We start from the raw sequence: 19738 nt of genomic DNA, 5'->3' as shown, positions 1-19738 counted from the left end.
AGTTTCTATGTATCTGCTTTGATGTGGAGGTCCCTGATCCACTTGGACTTGAGCTTTGTACAAGGAGATAGGAATTTTCCAGAGGTTTGAACAACGTCACCATAATCCAGTTCTAGAAGTTCCTATTGTCCACAAAACTTCACCATGTCAGCTAGTCAACGCCTAGTCCCAAGCAGCCAGGGATCAGTTTTGTCTAAATGGGATCTTAAAATACAGTTTGGGGATTTGGCTTCTTTTGATGGCAGAGCGTGTGAATGTGTAAGTGCTCATGGAAGCCAGAGGACAATCTCTGGTAATTTTTTCAGGAGCTGTCCACTTTGGTTGTTTTGAGACATGCTTTTTTGTTGGCCTAGAGATTCTCCTGTCTTCACCTCTCTAGCTGAATTGCAAACATGCATTACCAGGCCTGGCCTTTTTATGTGGTTCTGGGGTGGAACTCAGGTCTCCCTGCTTACACAGCAAGTACTTTATGAGATGAGACATCTCCCCAGGGTTTACTTCGTAACAGCAAATTTTGAGATTAGCCTGTGTTAGAGAGTATGTCAGTAATCGGCCATCCCTTAGTATTGTTAAAAGATTTGCTCTTTTGAAATGACATAATTTCATGTCTATTTCTGAACTGAAAGGCATTTGAATTGTTTCAGTTTTGGTTTTGGTTATTTATATAGTTTTTATCATTACAAATGATGTTTCTGGAAATGATAAAACGCTGCTGTGTACATGTGCATGTGTAGATTTTATTTTTATGTCTCTTTGGGTGAGTTTCTAAAAGTACATCTGTAGAATCAAGTTTATGTTTAACTTTTAAGAACCTGACAAACTATTTCCCCCAAGTGTCTGCATAGTGCTAGAGTCCAAGCAACAATATTCTCAGCAGTATCCAGTGCTGGCCATCTTTACTGCAGACTGTCTCAGTTACTGTTCTGTTGCTGTTCTGAGACTCCACAGCCAAGGAGCTTGCAGAGAACTGTTTAGTGGGGCTTACAGGTTCAGAGGGTGAGTCTGTGACCATCATGATGAGAGGCGGGAGAGCAGGCAGGATACTCAAGCAGTATCGGAGAGCTTGCATGTTGAGACAGAAATCACAAGTCAGAAGAGAGCTAACTGGGGAGAGCTTGGCCTTTTGAAACCTCAAAGTCTGCTCCCAGTGACACACCTCCTCCAACAAGGTCACATATCCTTATCCTTTCCAGAAAGTTCTGCCAAGTGGAGACCAGATATTCAAACATATGAGCCTATAGGGTGATTCCTATTCAAACCACCCCACAGCCATTCTCTTGAGTATGTAATAGTGTTACAGTTTTAATTGGCATTTTCATAAGGATGAATAATGTGGAGGACTTTTTTCATCTGGTTATTAACCATTTTATGCGGTGAAATGGCTATTTAAATCTTTTGCCAGTCCTTTAAAAACATTTATTTTATTTTTTTAATTTTATTTATTTACATTTCAAATGTTATCCCCTTTCCGGTTTCCCCTCTGCAAACTCCCTATCCCATTCCCCCCTTAACCTGCTTTCATGAGGGTGCTCCCCCACCCACCCACTTCCACCTCACTGCCCTAGCATTCCTCTACACTGGGGCATCAAGCCTTCACAGGACCAAGAGCCTCCCCTCCCATTGATGCCAGATAAGGCCCCTTCAGCTCCTTCAGTCCTCCCCCTAACTCTTCCATTGGGGTCCTCAGTCAGATGGTTGGCTGTGAGCATCCGCGTCTGTATTGGTCAGGATCTGGCAGAGCCTCTCAGGAGACAGCTGTATCAGGCTTCTGTCAGCAAGCACTTCTTGGCATCTGCGATAGTGTCTGGGTTTGGTGTCTGCATGTGGGATGGATCCCCAGTTGGGGCACTCTGGATGGCCCTTCCTTCAGTCTCTACTCCACTCTTTTTCCCTGTATTTCCTTTAGACAGGAGCAATTCTGGGTTAAAATTTTGGAGATAGGTGGGTGGCCCCATCCCTCAACCCGGGAGTCATGCCTAACCTCTGGGTATGGTCTCAACAGGTTTTCCCTCCCCTTTGTGGGGTATTTCTGCTAATATCATCCCCGTGGGGTCCTGGGAGGCTCTTACATTCCTGGCATCTGGGACTTTCTGATGGCCATCATCTGTGACATTCCCTCACCTTAGGTGCAGGAGTTGTGTTGTAGATGTATTGGTTAGCACCCCACGGCCAACTATTTTCTGAATTTGGCCAGTTGTGGATTCCTATAATGGTCTCCTTCTGCTTCAGAAAGAAGCTTCTTTGATGAGGGGAGGGGTGGGAGGTATACTTACCTGTGGGTATAAGTTTAAGTGTTTGGGATGAAGTTAGGAATTATGCTGGTTTAGAAAGTGGTAGCAGTAGGTTCTCCCTTAAGGCCCATGATGTCCATGTGCCGTTTCTAGTACCAGGCATGATTCCCCTCCTGTTGATCAGGCCTAATATCCAGTTAGACAACTCTTAGTCACTGCCAACCTTCACTATTGTACCTTTAGGGTTATCTTGCTCTGATGGTCATTGTTGTGATTCATAAGCATTCCTCCCTTGGCAGCTTTCATAGCACTACCCAGCTCTACGAGGACTAGTCCTAAGGGAGGAGGCCTTCAGGTCAGATCCAGCTTAAACCCTCTGAATCCTATGCTCCAAAGTGATTGCTGCCTTCAGGAAAAGGAACTTACCTTCCACTCTAGGAGACAACCCAGGGCAACAGCAATAACATACATTGTTTTTTGTATGGACTCTTTTGGACTCTTCTGACCAATGCTCAAAAGGAGGGTTCTCATGCCTGGTGTGGGGGGGTTGTTAAATAGTCTATGGCTCTTGGGAAGAGCATTATCATAAATAGCTTATGTGTGTGGGGTGTGTGTGTGTGTGTGTGTGTGTGTGTGTGTGTACATCACTTTGTCTTAGTTACTATTCTATTGCTTTGAAGAGACACCATGACTAAGACAAGTCTTATAAAAGAAAGCATTTAATTGAGGGATTTCTTAGTCCATTATCATCATGGCAGGAGGCAGAGAATAATGGTACTGGAGGAATAGCTAAGAACTCTACATCTTCAACCACAGGCAGGAGGCAGGCAGAGAGAGAGACAGACAGAGACAGAGAGACAGACAGACAGAGATTGTAAAACCTCAAAGCCCTCCACCAGTGACACACTTCCTACAAGTGAACCCACTCCAACACCACCACACCTTCTAATCCTTCCTAATCAGTAATAATAAAGAGTGACATTCAAATGTATGAGCCTATTGGGACCATTCTCCTTTAAGCCACCACACACTTATATGAATTATATATAAAAAAATATTCCCAGTGGCTATTGCAAACTTTTCCCATGTTGTTTATCCTTCCTCCCTTCTTCCGTCTGTATTTAATCTTCTTTCCCTGTTTAATGCTTCTCTTTTTCCATTTCCTTTAAATCACCTGTGTCCTCTATTCTGATCTCTCTAGAGCTTCTTCTCTACCCCTACGGTCCATTTTTTATTTCCGTGGCTTCTGTAGTTATTCTAGGTTGTATATTCACATCTGAAGAATTCAAGCTGGGAGCCCCAGATGACAAAGAATCCACAGCATTTGTCATCCTGGACCTGGGTGACCTCAGTCACTGTAATATTTTCTAGTTCCATCCATTCATAATTTCATTTCCCTTACACTGAATGGTGTTCTACTGTGTATATGTGTAAAGTTTCACTGTCCAGTCATCACCTGGAGGACATTTAGGTTTTCTGTCTCCTAGCTATTATGAATGCAGTGACTTCATTGTCTCTGGACCTATGCTAAGGGTAGAAGAGCACAGTGGATCAAAGCCCCTCACCTTATGGCAGCCAGGCAGCAGAGAGAAAGGAGGAGGCTGAGGACGAGACAGACCCTTCAGAGTCAACCCCAATGGCCCACTTCCTTGAATCAGTCCATGCCTTCCTCAGTTTCTGTCACCGTTCACTAACACCATCAGATATGAATCCATCAATGGATTAATCTATTGATGATATCAGAGCCCTCCTAATGCAGTCAGTTTTCCAAATCCCACCAGGCCAGGCATTCAAAACATGAGATTTCAGGAGACATTTCAGAGTCCAGCCATAAAATACAACGCCTGTTGGACCTCTTGTCTCGGATTTGGTAGTGCTGATTTTTAACTCAGCCATTCTGGGGGATATGAAGTTGCACATCATTGTGGTTTCAACTTTTCTTAACGACTGATGCAGAGAGCTTCTAGGTGTTGCTGGATGTTTATGCATTTTCTCCCCCAAGTGTTCTTTCAGTTTTGCAAATTCTGTTATGAGTCCACTTCTTGCTGTTAGTCCAGAGCATCCTGTTTACATAGTGTGGCCACATGCCGTTTGTTAGATATGTGTGTTGGAAATATTTCTCCCTCTTGTTCTTTGTTTTCCTCTTTCTCTGTTCTATGATTAGATTTTTATCTTAATGAGTTTCTAATTTCTGTGTTTGTAAAAGCATTTTAAAGAACTTTTTCTTTCTTACCTGCTCTAAAGGTTGCAAAGATAATCCTCCTGGCTGATGGATAGACAGAGATATTCATCACTCAACTCCTCCACAAAGAAGAGCTAAAGATGCTCAGTTGTGTTCAGAGGTGAGTGATCAATTGGACTCCTGTGAGAATCTGAGACCTGAGACAACAGCAGAGGAAGGAAAACAGAATCATGGTGCCTGCCAGCCCACAGCCACAGCTGCAGGACAAGCCTCCGTGTAAGGGTGACGGGCCCAGCATACCCAGCATACTGCCAGTGTGTGTGCTGGTAACTTTTGATCCTGGAAGTTTTCATAATTTTAACATGTGCAGCTCACAGACATCAGAAACCTAGAATCTCTAAGCATCATATTCTTTCAGAAAAGGAGCACGCATATCCTGTTGACTGCCACGCCTGCCCTCAGGGTGCTATTATTAAAGCCAGCTTGAGAAGCCAGATGTCTGAACTTTGAACTGGCTTTGTAGTCAAAGTCCTCATCTGTGTATTCTCATCTTTGGGACTCCACAGATATTCACCATGCCCTGCATCGTAGGGACAGGCACTGTGACACAGAGAACAGTGCCACCTTCTTGAATCAGGAGATCAGGGTGATTTCCCTTTGAGAGGGTCTAGCTACTAGGACCATGACCAGCCACATGTGTGTAGGCTTAGTGAAGGCTCTTGAAGTTCCTGCCACAATACAGGTTCATCATCCTCATCACCCGCTCTGGTCACAGAAGAGTCAGTGAGCTTCTACTTCAGTGTAGCACACACTGCACACACTCTGCATAGAGTCGTTAATCACAACCAAAGAGAGTCTAGGAGACCATTCTATGGTGGCCATCTAGAATCAAAGCCACCATTGCACCAATACTTCAAGGCACATCTTCAGGAGAAAGCTGCCTACTGAGAAAGTCACTTCATCAAAATGATAGAGCTGTCTGAACCATCAGAAACACAGATCTTAGTGTAGGCATACAAAGAATGAGGAGACATGAGGTCTCTCAAAGAAAACCCTAACTATGGCAGGAAGTTCCAAATAAACCACAGGGATAAATGCCTGGTAAATGATTTTTCCTGGGCAGGGGAAGAAGCCAGTAGAGAGAGGCAAAAGAAGGTATTCCAGGGTGACCATGAGCCAATAAAGGGCCAATGTCTCATAGTGAAACCATTCTTTTTTACACCAATTTACAAAGAAACATTTGAAAGATAAAGAAATGATTTTAGTTGTAAAAGTGAGATCCAATAGAACACAGATAGATGAAATTAAAGATAATTTAATATAAGTGAGAAATTCCATAGAGAAGTATTTTGAAAAAGAACTAGACAGCAATCTGGGGATAAAGAACACAGTAAATTAAATTAAAAAAAAAATACAATTGATAGCCTCAACAAACAATGTAGATTAAGCAGAAGACAAACCTATCTGAACTTATGACCTTATCCCATCTCACCACATTCCATATCTATCCTCCAGGACCAGCCATGCTGGCACACCCTGCGTTCCCATCCAGCCTGATTGGTAGAGTTCTCACTCACTGTCGAGGCTAGTGTTTTATTGCTGTGACGAGACACCATGGCCACTTTACCACTATGACCACTCTTAGGAAACATCTAACTGGGGCTTATGCATAGTTTCAGGGGCTGAGTTCGTGACCATCCTGGCAGGGAGTGTGGTGGCGGGCAGGCTTGCTGAGTGCAGGAGCAGTAGGTGAGAATTTACACCCTGGTCCACATGATGTATGAAGAGAGAATGAGACTGGGCCTGACTTGGGCTTTTGAAACCTCAAAGCCCACCCACCGTGACCCTCACCCTCCAACTGGGCTACTCTTCCTAATCCTTTCAGATAGTGCCTTCCCTGGCAACCAACCATTCAAATCTGTGAGTTTATGCGGGCCTTCTCCTTCAAACCACCACATCCCTTCTCTTGGTAGAAGTCAGAGGCCATCACAGAAAACTACAGTTGGTCAAAATGAAAAGAACAACTAAGCACAGGGTGCCCAGCTCCAACAGATAACATCTACAATACAAGTCCTGCACCTAAGGCTCAAGGAACAAACGATCTCATGTAACCCTAGACAAAGAGCCATAGATGAGTAAGGGCTCCATTGAGACAAAGAGCCATAGATGAGTAAGGGCTCCATTGGTCTTCCCCAGGTATGAGGTCCCTAACTGGTTATCCCATACCCGGTGGTGAGGCCCTAGACAAAGAGCCATAGATGAGTAAGGGCTCCATTGGTCTTCCCCAGGTATGAGGTCCCTAACTGGTTATCCCATACCTGGTGGTGAGACCCTAGACAAAGAAAGGGCTCCATTGGTCTTCCCCAGGTATGAGGTCCCTAGCTGGTTATCCCATACCCGGCGGTGAGGCCTGAAATGGTATATATACAACCAACACTAAGTGGACTCAGCAGGTTATATTTATATTTTTTTGCATTGTCTTCATGTATAACAGTAATAAAAAAGAGTCCATGCATCTGAGAGGGACTAAGTGAGAATATAGAAGGAGTTGAGGAGGGGACCAGAAGGAAGAAATGATGTAATTCTATTTTAATTCAGTTTATTTTAAATTTAAAAAGAATATTTGAACTTTAAAACAGACATTTTGGAAGCTCAGTGAGGGGAAAGAACATGAAAGGACCCAGGCGGTGGTGGCTCATGCCTTTAATCTCAGTGCTTGGAAGAGGTAGGCAGATCTCTGAGTTCAAGGCCAGCTTGGTCTACATAGAAGTTCCAGGACAGCCATAGAGAAATCATGTCTTGAAAAACAAAAACACAACAGAACAAAATTAAACAAAGAAAGTATTCAGGACTTCTGGGACACCATTAAATGAGCAAACTAATTTTTTTAATACTCAAAATTGAAGCAAAAAGTTAAGGACATAGACTATGTTAATGAAATATAAATATTAGATGACTTGGAATCTTAGGTAAAATATAGACATATATGTAAATGAGGTATATTAGGTCTCCAATGTGGGAGAAAAGTTCTTTACTACAGAGTACTATGGTCAAACATAAGTGCTAAAGTACAGCAAAGAAAAGATTAAAGTAACCCGTCAGTGACGGTCGGTCCTGACCATCCCCACTCCACACTCCTCCCCAGTGCACACATTTCAGTGTGAAGCGAATTCTAGTAGTCAAGTCTTTTCTAAATATTTCAGTATGTATGTTTGAGAAGTAACTCTCCATTTGCATTTCCTCTGTAAAGACTTTCTCTATAAATGCAGTCCCATCCTAAGATACTGTTGTTTAGGGCTTCAGCATTTGAATTTGAAGAGAGCAGAGTTCAGATCACAACAAGACTAAAAAGTCCTTAGGACCCTAGACTTTCTAGTCAGTGGTCAACTTTACTATAAACATGTTTGCTTTAATGCATTCTACATAATGTGTCTTCTTGTGTATCTTATTGCCCCCTTCTGTGAGTTTTTTTTTTTTCCTTTTATTGAAAATAGATGTTTTTCATACAATATAGTCTGGTCATGGTTTCCCCTCTCCCAGCTCTTCAAAGATTCCCCCAATCTTCCCTCCCATTGGAATTCATATCTTATCTTAAGCCTTTTAATCTTTTGTACTATTGTTATCATTTACTGAAGAAACAAGCTGTCCCATAGAGCTGGCCTTATCTTGATTTTCCTGCTTCCAGTAGTCATGGGACGGCTTCTTCCCTGTCCTGATTTTATGGTGAGCTATCACCAAACTTAAAGGCTTTGTCAGGCTATGATTTCTTGGCAAGCCTATGTAGTAGGAATGATGGGTTTTTCACCACTCCTTTGGAAGGGATGGTGATCAGGGGTTTGTCTCAATTGTAAGATGTCACTTTTCAATTTTATCATTGCTTTATTTTGTCAATGTTTGTTTCTGTCCCTTACTGTTTTATCCCCAGGTGGTAGAGTTAGTATAGGAGATATAGCAAAAAATACGCCTCTCCCAGGATTTCCCCATGTAAGAAGAATCAATAATTCCTTAGTGTGTCCTCCAGTGTCACAGTAAGATTTGCTTCCTCATTTGTGTGTGTGTGTGTGTGTGTGTCTGTGTGTCTGTGTGTGTGTTCTGTGCACATCTGTGTGGACACGACTAGTCTTCAGGAAAGACTGTGCTCATGGAATCACCTTGTACTCTCTCTGGAAACCAATTGACAATAACTTTTTGTGTCTCCTTCTGAATTCTTTTCTGTACCATTGACTTCTGGGAATATCTTTATGCTAGTACCATGCTGCTCTAACTTCTGTATTTTTACAGCAAGTCTCAAATTGGGTTATATAAAATGTTATGTAAAATTGTTCATGAGAATCATTTTCATTCTCCCGGGACATGTGTCTTTCTAGATAAAGCATAAACCAGTGTCTTAGTTTCTATAAGATTAGCTTTTGGAGTCTTCTAGTCTTTGTCTTTTCACTGACTGGGGACTTCCCTTCCACAGTAACTTTCAGTTTCCAGATTATTGTGCTTTTATGTGCTTTGTCTATTGTATCCTTGGGTTTTTCTTTCTTTTTTTTTTTTCCTGCTATTGTATATTTTCTTCCTTCCTAATATTTTGTTGTAGTACATACAAATAACTGTTAATTGGTCTGTTTTGTTTTGGCTTCCTTTGACCTCCCTAAGTACCTTGTCGTGTTACCCACGAGTAAAGATAGTTTTACTTAGTCTGTATTCCTTTGATTCCCTCCGCTTGCATATCACATGGGTGAGGATCCCCCAGTGAGACGCTGAGAGTGCCTGTCCAGCCTGATGTGGCGAAACGGCTCCTCTTTGATCACTAAGCGTGAGGTTCTACATGCCTTACAGTCTTCTGGCCTGGTCAAGGGGGTTCCGGTCTCTTGCTTGTAAGCTGTACCCTGTTGGGTTTTACAAAACACTCTCTGCATTTGCTCAGCTGACCTTGAGATTTCCTCTTCCCTCTGCTAATGTGCTGAGATATTAGATTTTCTAAACGAAGTCTGCATTGGTTGTGATAGGACTTTTGTGTGTTCATAGACCCCCATTGCTTATGTTTTCTTCCTTCCTTCCTTCTTTCCTTCCTTTCTTCCTTCCTTCCCTTCCTTCCTTTCTTCCTTCTTTCTTTCTTTCTTTCTTTCTTTCTTTCTTTCTTTCTTTCTTTCTTTCTTTTTTTCAGATTTGTTTTTTTTTTTTTGAGACAGGGTTTCTCTGTGTAGCCCTGGCTGTCCTGGAACTCACTCTGTAGACCAGGCTGGCCTCGAACTCAGAAATCTACCTGCCTCTGCCTCCCAAGTGCTGGGATTAAAGGCCTGTGCCACCACTGCCCGGCTACCTTTGGTTTTGATGTTAGGGTAATTCTGGTCTTGTAACGTGAGCTAAGGTCTGTACTAAATTTAGTATTTATTTAAAAAAAAAAAACAACTTTTTATTGATTTCTTGTCAATTTTATATCATGCACCTCAATCCCACTCATTTCCCTTGCAACCTCTCACCAAAGGAAAAAAATTTTTTTAAAAAATCTCACTGAAGCTGTGGTGTGTCCTGGTGTGCCACTTTTGCCCAAACGGGTTTACTTGCAAATGCTCATTGCAGTGAGTCACTTGACTGGCTCGAAGCCTCTGGCCTCAAAGGAACTCCTCTTAGGTACCCTCTTGTTCACTTGTGTCATGGAGATCTTACACCTTTGGATCTATAGGACCAGCCCTTTCATGTGTTCCAGCAGTTCATAGATGGAGTAAATATTGTGGTGGGACCACTGAAAGGCCTGGGTGGAAGCTGAGTTCGTCAGCTTGCCAGCTCCCCTGCACCTGCACTACCGGGGCCAGGTCTCTTGCTTTGCCCAGGCAAGGGGTGGAAGCAGCTCTCTTCCTTGCAGCAGCCGAACCATATCTCCTTCACTTAAAGCCATCTGAGCCTGCTAGCCTGTACCAGAGCTAGGTCTCCAGCTCTGTTTCAGTGAAGGGCAGGGTCAGCTCAGGCATAAAGATGGCCTCTGGCTGCAGCCTAGACCAGGAACATCCCACGTGGCCTTTGGTGGTAACATGGGCCATGAACATTGACACAGACCCCTGCTGCTGCAGGACCATGGACCCAGACATGGCCCTCCCTCAGCAGCAGCATGGTCTGGGACAGCACTATGCCCTCAGGTGGCAGCACAGCCTTCTCACCCTCTACCCTCGCCTGTCTTCATAGTTCTCAAACTGTTGGGCTTCTCTTTGTCTCCCATGTCTCCACTACACAGTTGCGCACAGCAGTGGTGCTTGTCCTCCTCTGACATCTTCTGCCCACCCAGGCCTCTGGGTCAGAACTTTTACTTTTAAATGTTTGGTGGAGACAGTCAAAATTAAAATTTCTTTTATGTGTATGAATATTTTGCTTGTATTGTTTATGTGCCCCACAGTTGTGCCTAATGCATGCTGAGTCTGGAAGAGGGCATTGAATCCCTTGGAGCTAGAGTTACAGAAGGCCATGAGCCACCATGTGGGTGCTGGGAAACAAATCCAGGTCTCTGGAAAAGCAGCAAGCATTCTTATCTGCTGAGCCATCTCTCCAGCCAGAGGTTGATTTCTTTAATGGAGACATTTAACATTATTTTGTGAATGAAATTTGGTAGTATCCATAAAATATTTCATCACAGATGTTTAAATTATAGTATAAGATTCCGGGGAGCCCTAGCTTACGGGGGACCCTCTGAGTGAACCACATGGATCCAGAATCGATGCAAAAAAGCAAGAGGAATTTATTGTTCCAGTGCACTGGGGTCATCCCAGACCCAAAGGGGAGGTGGCGACCCCACACAGCTTGTTCAGTGAGCTTTTATACAGTTTTCAGGGCAGCAGCCACTAGGCACAATGTGATTGGCAGAGCAGTGTGACTTTTTAAACTGATTGGTCTTCAGGGAATGAGGTGGCAAGGACTTCCCTTGTCTGAAGGTGGGCAATGGGAATATGTCCCCACCTTCAGGTCAGTTCCCGCCCTGTGATCTGAGGAATGTTAATTAGCCTCACCCTTCCAGAGCGACAAGTGTTTCATGACCTTTGCAAAGTTCCTGAGATGACCTTTTCAATAGGGAAAAATAGTTCCAGATAGTCCTTAATTACCTTTTAACGGTTATAGAATCATCACTACAATCCTGTCTTTTCTAATATTTAAACCATCTTCCTTACATTGTTCAGTTTCCCATTGCTACTGCCACCCTCCCACCAGAACAGCCAGTTTGCCTCATTCATTATTCTGTTTGGTTTGGTTTGTCTGTTTCCTGCACCCCATGCTGTATAGCCCTACTGGCTCCACCTCCTGTCATGTGTGAGCTACCACCTGGTCCCACCTGCTGAGCATCAAATGTGCCCTGGGTCTACCTCCAAGTGTCATGTGTGAGCCATCATATCCTGGTCCCACCTCCTGAACGTCACGTGTGAGTCACAGTAACCTGGTCCCACCTGCTGAGCATCATATGTGCCCTGGCTCTACCTCCAAGTGTCATGTGTGAGCCATCATATCCTGGTCCCACCTCCTGAATGTCATGTGTGAGTCACAGTAACCTGGTCCCACCTGCTGAGCATCACATGTGCCCTGGCTCCACCTCCCGAGTGTCACATGTGAGTCACTGAGCCCGGCTCTGTTGTTTCTTATTCTGCTCTTTATTATGTCCTCCCTTCAACCTCTTTTAGGCCTAAGTCACTCCCATTTCTTGGAGTTTAAATTTTGATCACTGAATTGAGATATTCTTTTCCTATATGAACAAATATATTCAAGTCAGAAGAAAACCTAAAAGGTTCCAGAATCCCAAAATTAAAACCAAATAATAATTTTAACCAATTTCCTTAGATTTCTATGGCTGCTTTCCACAGTTCCAGTTTCTTCTACAGCTTTTCTGTTGTGAAGTAAATAACGTGAGGTTAAAATATTTCAAAGGACACAGAGAATATTGAGGAATTGTACTAGACAGGATGGGCTCTATCAGATCATCCCCGAACCCCAGTTGGCTTAATGCAGCAAAGATTTACTCCTATCATGCATCAATTGTGGCTCCTCAGTGTCTGTGCCCGAGTCACTCAGGGACCCATGTCGACAGAGCAGCCATTATAAAGTTTATCATCTAGCTGGGCAGTGGTGGCACACACCTTTAATCCCAGCACTTGGGAGGCAGAGGCAGGCAGATTTCTGAATCCAAGACCAGCCTGGTCTACAGAGTGAGTTCTAGGACAACCGGGCTACACAGAGAAACCCTGTCTCGAAAAACAAAACAAAACAAAACAAAAAAAAGTGTATCATCTAGCACATGTTACAAGGAAGAGAACACCAAAGGACATCTTCACATGGATAACCTAACGGCAGGGGTCAAGGAACTAATATCAATATATGTGTGTGTGTGTGTGCATATGTGGGGGGATATGTATATATAGGTGTATGTATGGTGTTTGTGTGTATGTATATGGGATGTATATGTGCATTTATGGTGTGTGTGTGTGTGTGTGTGTGTACACACATGTGTATCGTAGGGTAATCTGAGGAGACGATAAGGGGTATCAACAGGCAATGTGGACTATTGAAGGACTAAATAAAATGGGTAATTTTTATTGCGTGTATTTCAGGAATTTCAGTTTTTATATCTTATCAGTTATTTATAACAAGTCAGACCACTTTTTGCCTATCATTACAAGAACTTCATCTTAAAAGGATTTGTATGCATGTTTTGTTAGAATAGTTGTCTTAACCAACACCTAATGTCAGCCTCCCACCGGTAATAGCGGAGACAGAACTTCTCACACGTGGATTGTGCCTGGGTGTAAAGGCCCTTTCATGCATAGTGGGACTCCTTCATCTCCACTTGCGATCTGGGCCAGAATCATGGGCTGCTATACGTTTAGAGTTGGCCTTAGGGCTAAAGGTGTCTGCAGTCTTGACAAGGCTCAGGATAATGTTCCGGAGTATTATTTAATCAGCGCTAGTGTGGGGTTGCTTCCCACCTCAATGGTTTATGTTCACAAATGAAACACACAGCCTTTATATTTAATATGCCTTAAAGAGCCCAATAGCTGGGCAGCTGCCTAGGCTCCACATTGCTGGACTTTACCTCACTGACTCAAGCCCGGGAACCCTAAATCCCATCTCTCTCTCTTCTCCCCAGCTATTGGCTGCTGGCATCTTTTTTTAATCAATCAGAACCAACTTGGGGCAGGTTCCCAGAAGCTTTGTGCAGACCCTCTCCTACAAACTAATTTAAGGGACACAAATTAGCATTAGAATACTAGCAGTGTTCTTCACAGGCGCTTTCCATGACAAACAGTCATCTTACTGACTCACTTCCTGCCCTTGAAGTTACCCCTGTTACTCTCCAGGTCTTAGGAATGTACAGAAACTTTTCCAGAAGCCATGTGGTAGGTGTTATATCTAGGCAGATTAAATGCAGATAAAAATGCAGCTGTCTGATATTAAGCGAGACAACAAAGCACCCTGTGAAACAGTGTAAATTTGCTCGGTGTGTTATGTTTGGGAAAATATAGTGATTTTTTTTTACTTAAAATATTATTTAGCACACAAGTATTAGGGGATTAAACCAAATAGTAAGAACTACAGACTTTGACAGTGGGAAAACTGCATTATACTACAAAAGTTCTTTAAACAGATGCTGTGTTAGGTGTGGTGGACTGTCACAGGTACAGTCCTCCTGGAGGCTGCTCAGGGACACCGAGCTGGTAAGTAGTCGGACTGGCTCTGGTCCCAAAGGCTTGTTTCCTCTGCAGGGACACACACATAGGTGCTGTTTACTAAATGGGTCTTAATGACAGTAACCTTTGCTTCCTCTCGCAGAGCTCACACACTCATCTGACAGCGATGCTGCTGAAGGCCGGAAAATGAAAATAAGCTCGAGTCAAGAGAGAGTATAACAAGCCGTTAAGATAAAGACGGCCAGGCATGGTAGCGCACACCTTTAATCCCAGCACTCAGGAGGCAGGGGCAGGTGGATCTCTGAGTTCTGTGCCAGGCTGTGGTGTGGGACATCCAGGGCTACATGCTGAGACCCTGTCTCAACAACAACAACAACAAGATATAGATAGGGAAGCACAGAACAGGTCTGTCCATGCTCCCATGTTGGGCCAGACCTCTAAGCAAATGTCAAAGAGACGAATGTCTGCAAAGGCCTTTCATGGTTGCTCTCTACGTTGCACTGAAGGCCCATGGATACAGCAAAGGACATTATTCTGTTCATGTCTGAATCCCTGCAGGTAAGGACAGGTAGATTATGATTTCACCTCGTCTGGGAGCCTATTTAAAGGAGAACCTATTGGAATTTTTGAATATTATAGCAGATTGTAGGATAAAGGGCTACATATATAAAATCCTCTAAGATATGTCTCATCTTTGAAGTCCTGATTTCTATAGCCATACTCAGGCACCACTATAAAATGACCCCAAATCTCATTTCTTGTATGATCTCTCTAACTGCTCTTCCTGCCTCCAGTTCCGTATCTTCCCTGGGTCTGAATTCTCCTCCAGTTGTATGATTCTTCTACATATTCTGCTTCGGCCCTTCTCCTTCCATTCCCCTTCCAAGCAAGTTCTCTGTGAGAACCAATCCTTTCTTCGTCTTTCTGAGCCACTGGGAAACACCAGGTCCTCCAGACTTTAGCCAGCTCTTTCTGGCCTTCCTGCTTCCCCGTGTGAGGGAGGAGCCAGATGGAACTGGGGACTGGGGGACACACCTTCAGGGCTGCTTCTTAGCTTTGCTAATTCCATTCTGGATGTAAGCAATGGAATCATTGAAGACAATGTATGGCATTCTCGTGCTTTTTTTTTTTTTTCTCAAAGATTTATTTATTTATTTAATGTATGTGAGTACACTGTAGCTGTACAGATGGTTGTGAGCCTTCATGTGGTTGTTGGGAGTTGAATTTTTAGAACCTCTGCTTGCTCCGGCCCAAAGATTTATTTATTGTTATAATTAAGTACACTGTAGCTGTCTTCAAACACACCAGAAGAGGACGTCATTACGGGTGGTTGTGAGCTTCCATGTGGTTGCTGGGATTTGAACTCAGGACCTTCGGTAGAGCAGTCAGTGCCCTTACCCACTGAGCCATCTCGCCAGCCCTCTCTTGCTTCTTTTACTCCATATGTATACTTTGAAAGCTGGATTTTACAAAAGCCACTAGTTTTCATTCATTTTGGGAGGAGCCATATCCTATGTATGGAGGTCAGAGGACATCCAGAAAGTTGGCTTTCTCTTTCCACCACACAGGATTGTGGGTTCCACTCAGGTCATCAGGTATCATACCTTTACCTACTGAACCATCTCACTAGCCCTGGTTTTTTATGATTGATTTTTAGTGTGTGTTTGTATACACATGAGTACAGCTGCCTGTATGAACCAGAGGCTTCCCACTGTGAGTCATCCAGCATGCGCGCTGGGAAAGTCTTCAAGAGTATATGATCCTTACCACTGAGCCAGTCCCTGGCCCAGGGTTTTTATAAACATGAATCCTCAGGATTTTCCTCCCTCACCTCCATTTTAACTTCTTGGTCCAAGGAGGGCTTTGTGTGGTCTGTCCTTCCATGCAGGCTTCTTCATCCAGACTGCCACCCATCAGACATGTACTGACAATCAGGGGGCAGCTACATTTCTTTGTCCTTGTATGCCAGATCTTGACTGGAGCTTTTTCAGAGAGAGTCAAGTTCAACTCAAGAAAGCATAGGAAGAAACAATCTTGAGTGAAGGAAAGTACTTGCTCTTTTTGTTCCTTTTATACCTACAGCCATAAAATGCTGTTATTTTATCACAAGTTTTAACCCTCATGTAAATAAAGTATATACCTTAATAATTTATGGCACAATAGCCTGAGGGCCCTGGGGACAAATGATCCACAGTGGACAAACTGACAGCCTCCTCACAGTGGCTTCTTTGCCCTCAGTCTCTTCATTAATCACTTTAAGTTATTTGATCATTGGGCACCTGAATTCTGTCATTTTTCTTTGTGGCTTACAAAAGACAGAAACACTACTAGTGCTAACTACCATATCATTTTATGAGTATATAATTTCACCTAAATTTAATAATGTATCACTGTTATTGTTGTAAATATTTTCTTTGAGAATTGTATCCAATGCATCGATCCCTCCCCATCTCCCTATTCACTCAACTTCATATGTGCTTCCTCTTTACCTCCCTCCTCCTCTCTTTCTCCCCTCTCCCCAACTCCCTGCTCTTATTCCAAATTAAAACAAAAACAAAGAAAACATTGACTCAGTTGGTGCTGGCCAACTAGTTCTAGGCATGGGTCTTGCCCTGGACTCCTGTCAGTAAATCAGGTCCCATTCCACTAAAGAAAATGGGTGTTCCCTCTCCTGGTGCCAATCAAGTGCCTTTCCTCCTCCACCTGGGATTTAGTGTGGATTGAGTTTGGGCAGGGTTTGTCTGTGTCATCACAAGAGGGGAGCTAGTTTGTGCATCTGGCCTGTGGTGTCCAGAGAGCAGTTCCCTTGAAGTCATTCACTACCTCTGGCTCGTAAAACCTTTCTGTGCCATCTGCCACATGAATCTCCAAGCCTTGAAGGGAAGGATAAGATACAAATATTCCATTTAGGGATGGGAATTTCATCTATCATTCTCGGCATGATGCCAGCTGCGGGGCTGTATGCGAGAAGTGTTTCAGAGAAGGGTGGAGAGATACACTAATCTATAGATATAGCCATACGTCACTGGGTATGTAGTTTTATTGCTGTAGTCATTTAGGAATAATACATGGTTTCCCCTAGGGCCCATGACCTATCTAGCCACAGGTTTGGACCTCATTGATGATGATAGCTATGGGTGCCATCTCGTGGAAAAGGGCTTAAGTCCAATCGGAAAGTGACTAGCTACTTCTGTAACATCTGTGTCACTATTGTAGGCAGGCAAGTTGTTACTGTAGCTCACAGAGTTCATAACTGGTTGAGACTGACAATTACTTTTCTCCCCTGGTAGCATGCATAGTGCCTTCTTTTTTATTGATTGATTGATTGATTGATTTTTCGAGACAGGGTTTCTCTGTTCCTGGCTGTCCTGGAACTCACTCTGTAGACCAGGCTGGCCTCGAACTCAGAAATCCGCCTGCCTCTGTCTCCCAAGTGCTGGGATTAAAGGCGTGCACCACCACCACCCGGTGCATAGTACCTTCTAACAATAAAAGCTAGCCAGTACAAGTGAAGCTTCCAAGTCAGTACCGGCTAGATTTCTCCATGTTCTATGACTCAAGTACACACTATTTTTAGCAATAGGGTCTTACTATCATTTCTAGAGGTTAACCAATACATTGACAATAGGTGTTCATGTTTGAGTGCAAGTCTATTGACCCCATTGGCCAACAACTCAAAAAAATAGGTGACCCATTCCTGGTACCATTGCATCCAGAGTGCCAGGATTAAAGGTATGCACCACCACTGCCCAGCTCAAAAAGATCTTTAGTATTAGCCATCCCCCTTACCATCTTCTCTCTTCTATCCTGCCCTCCTAACCCTTATCCCACTCACCTTTTCCTGTCCCATTTTTCCTTTCTCCAAAACTTTTATCACAAAAAGGATGTTGGTTTTTGTCACAGGCTTTTTCTGCACTGATGAGATGATCATGTGGTTTTGACCTTTATTTATATGAAGGATTATGTTTATTGATTTATTTATATTGAACCATCCTTGTATCTCTGGAATGAGGACAGCTTTATCATGATGGATATCTTTGATATGTTCTTGGATTCTGTTTGCAAGTATTTTGTTGAGAACTTGCATTTACTTCATAAGAAATATTGGTCTTTAACTTTCTGTTGCTGGTGGTCTTTGTCTGGTTAGAATATCAAAGTAAAAGCTGGCTTCATAATAAGATCTTGGCACTATTCTTTCTATTTCTGATTTATGAAATAATCTGAGGAATATTGGTGTTTTCTTTGAGGGTTTGGGTTTGGTAAAATCCCAAACTAAATCTATCTGGCCTGGACTTTTTTTAGTTGAGAGATTCTTTTGTTTGGTTGGGGTTTTTTTTTGTTTTTGTTTGTTTTGTTTTGTTTTGTTTTTGAAACAGGGTTTCTCTGTGTATTCCTGGCTGTCCTGGAACTCACTCTGTAGACCAGACTGGCCTCAAACTCAGAAATCCACCTGCCTCTGCCTCCCAAGTGCTGGGATTAAAGGCCTGTGCCACCAATGCCCGGCTTAGTTGAGAGATTTTTAATTACTGCTTCTATCTCATATTATAGATCTATTTCAATTTTAACGACTGTTTTAAATTTTTTAGATTAAGAGGGGAAAGCAAGAATATTATGTAGGTAACACATAAGCAGAAAGGAAACAAATTTCTACAATTTACTTAAAATACTCAAGATAATGAAAATTCAAAACATAGTAAAAATTTAGACTATTTTCTATGTTAAAAGTCTAATAATGAGAATAGAATTTGGGGCAAGATGACACTGTACTTAGGTACGGTGATTCTGTGTGATTTCCCCCTTTCGGTTGTGATGGCTCTTTTCTCATTTCTTTTATAATTTGGATCTTCTCTCTTTTGGTTAATTTGGCTAAAGGTTTGTCAGCACTGTTAATTTTTTGAAAGAACTTATCTTTTCATTGATTCTGTATAATATTCTGTGTAATGTTTCTATTTCATTAATTCCTGCTCTGAATTTATTTCTTCCTTTTTACTCTTTTGGGGTGTTGTTTGTTCTTGAATTTCTAAAGCCTTCAAGTATACCATTGGGTTATTAATATGATCTCTGGAACCCTAGCTAGGGCTTTTATGTAGACCAGGCTAGCCTTGAATTCAAGAGCTCCACTTACCTGTGACTCCTGGGTGCTGGGATTCTATACACATATGCCTGTATGTTGCACAATATTGTACTTTGCAATTCACTTAAAGTTTGTAAAATTTATCATTACTTTAATATGTGAAAAATTTCAACAAGCATAGAAAAATTGCTTTTCACTAGAAAATTAAATCTTCCTATCTGAACAAGCTTTTTAAATGCTGGTTTTGTATAAGGGATCAAAGCCAGGCCAGTGAGCATATGAGGCAGATGCACTACCACTGGGCTACTACCACACAGCCCTCTGGATGTGTTTTGAATGGCTTCATGGAGCACATCTTAACAGTAAGCCTACCACCTGTTAGTTTAACCCATCTGATTGTTGACAATCCTTAGATTTATTATTGTTAGGACTTGGTTGTTCTTGCTGGGGTGTATGTGTGTGTGTATCATGTTTGGTGTATATGTTGTTGTATGGTGTTTTTTTGTTTGTTTGTTTGTTTTTTTGTTTTTTGTTTGTTTGTTTGTTTTTTATTTCTTTATTTATATGCGAATTTCTCCATTCCCAGTTTCCCCTCCAAAAA

At 42.6% G+C, this 19738-nt stretch overlaps 1 protein-coding gene across 17 annotated transcripts in view; it reads left to right on the top strand.

Moving 5' to 3' along the window:
- Positions 1-19738, top strand: part of Gpr160 (G protein-coupled receptor 160) — a 42007-nt gene that overhangs the window by 18009 nt on the left and 4260 nt on the right. For all 17 annotated transcript variants that reach the window (XM_031376516.1, XM_031376513.1, XM_031376512.1 and 14 more), the window contains one exon: positions 4476-4573. The gene's annotated coding sequence lies outside the window, so the exon portion shown is untranslated. The remainder of the gene's footprint in view (positions 1-4475; positions 4574-19738) is intronic.

This window comes from Mastomys coucha, unplaced genomic scaffold (genome assembly GCF_008632895.1).
Source record: "Mastomys coucha isolate ucsf_1 unplaced genomic scaffold, UCSF_Mcou_1 pScaffold17, whole genome shotgun sequence".
Taxonomy (NCBI): Eukaryota; Metazoa; Chordata; class Mammalia; order Rodentia; family Muridae; genus Mastomys; species Mastomys coucha.
Note: the sequence above shows the minus strand (reverse complement) of the source record. Positions and strands in the feature narration are given on the sequence as shown.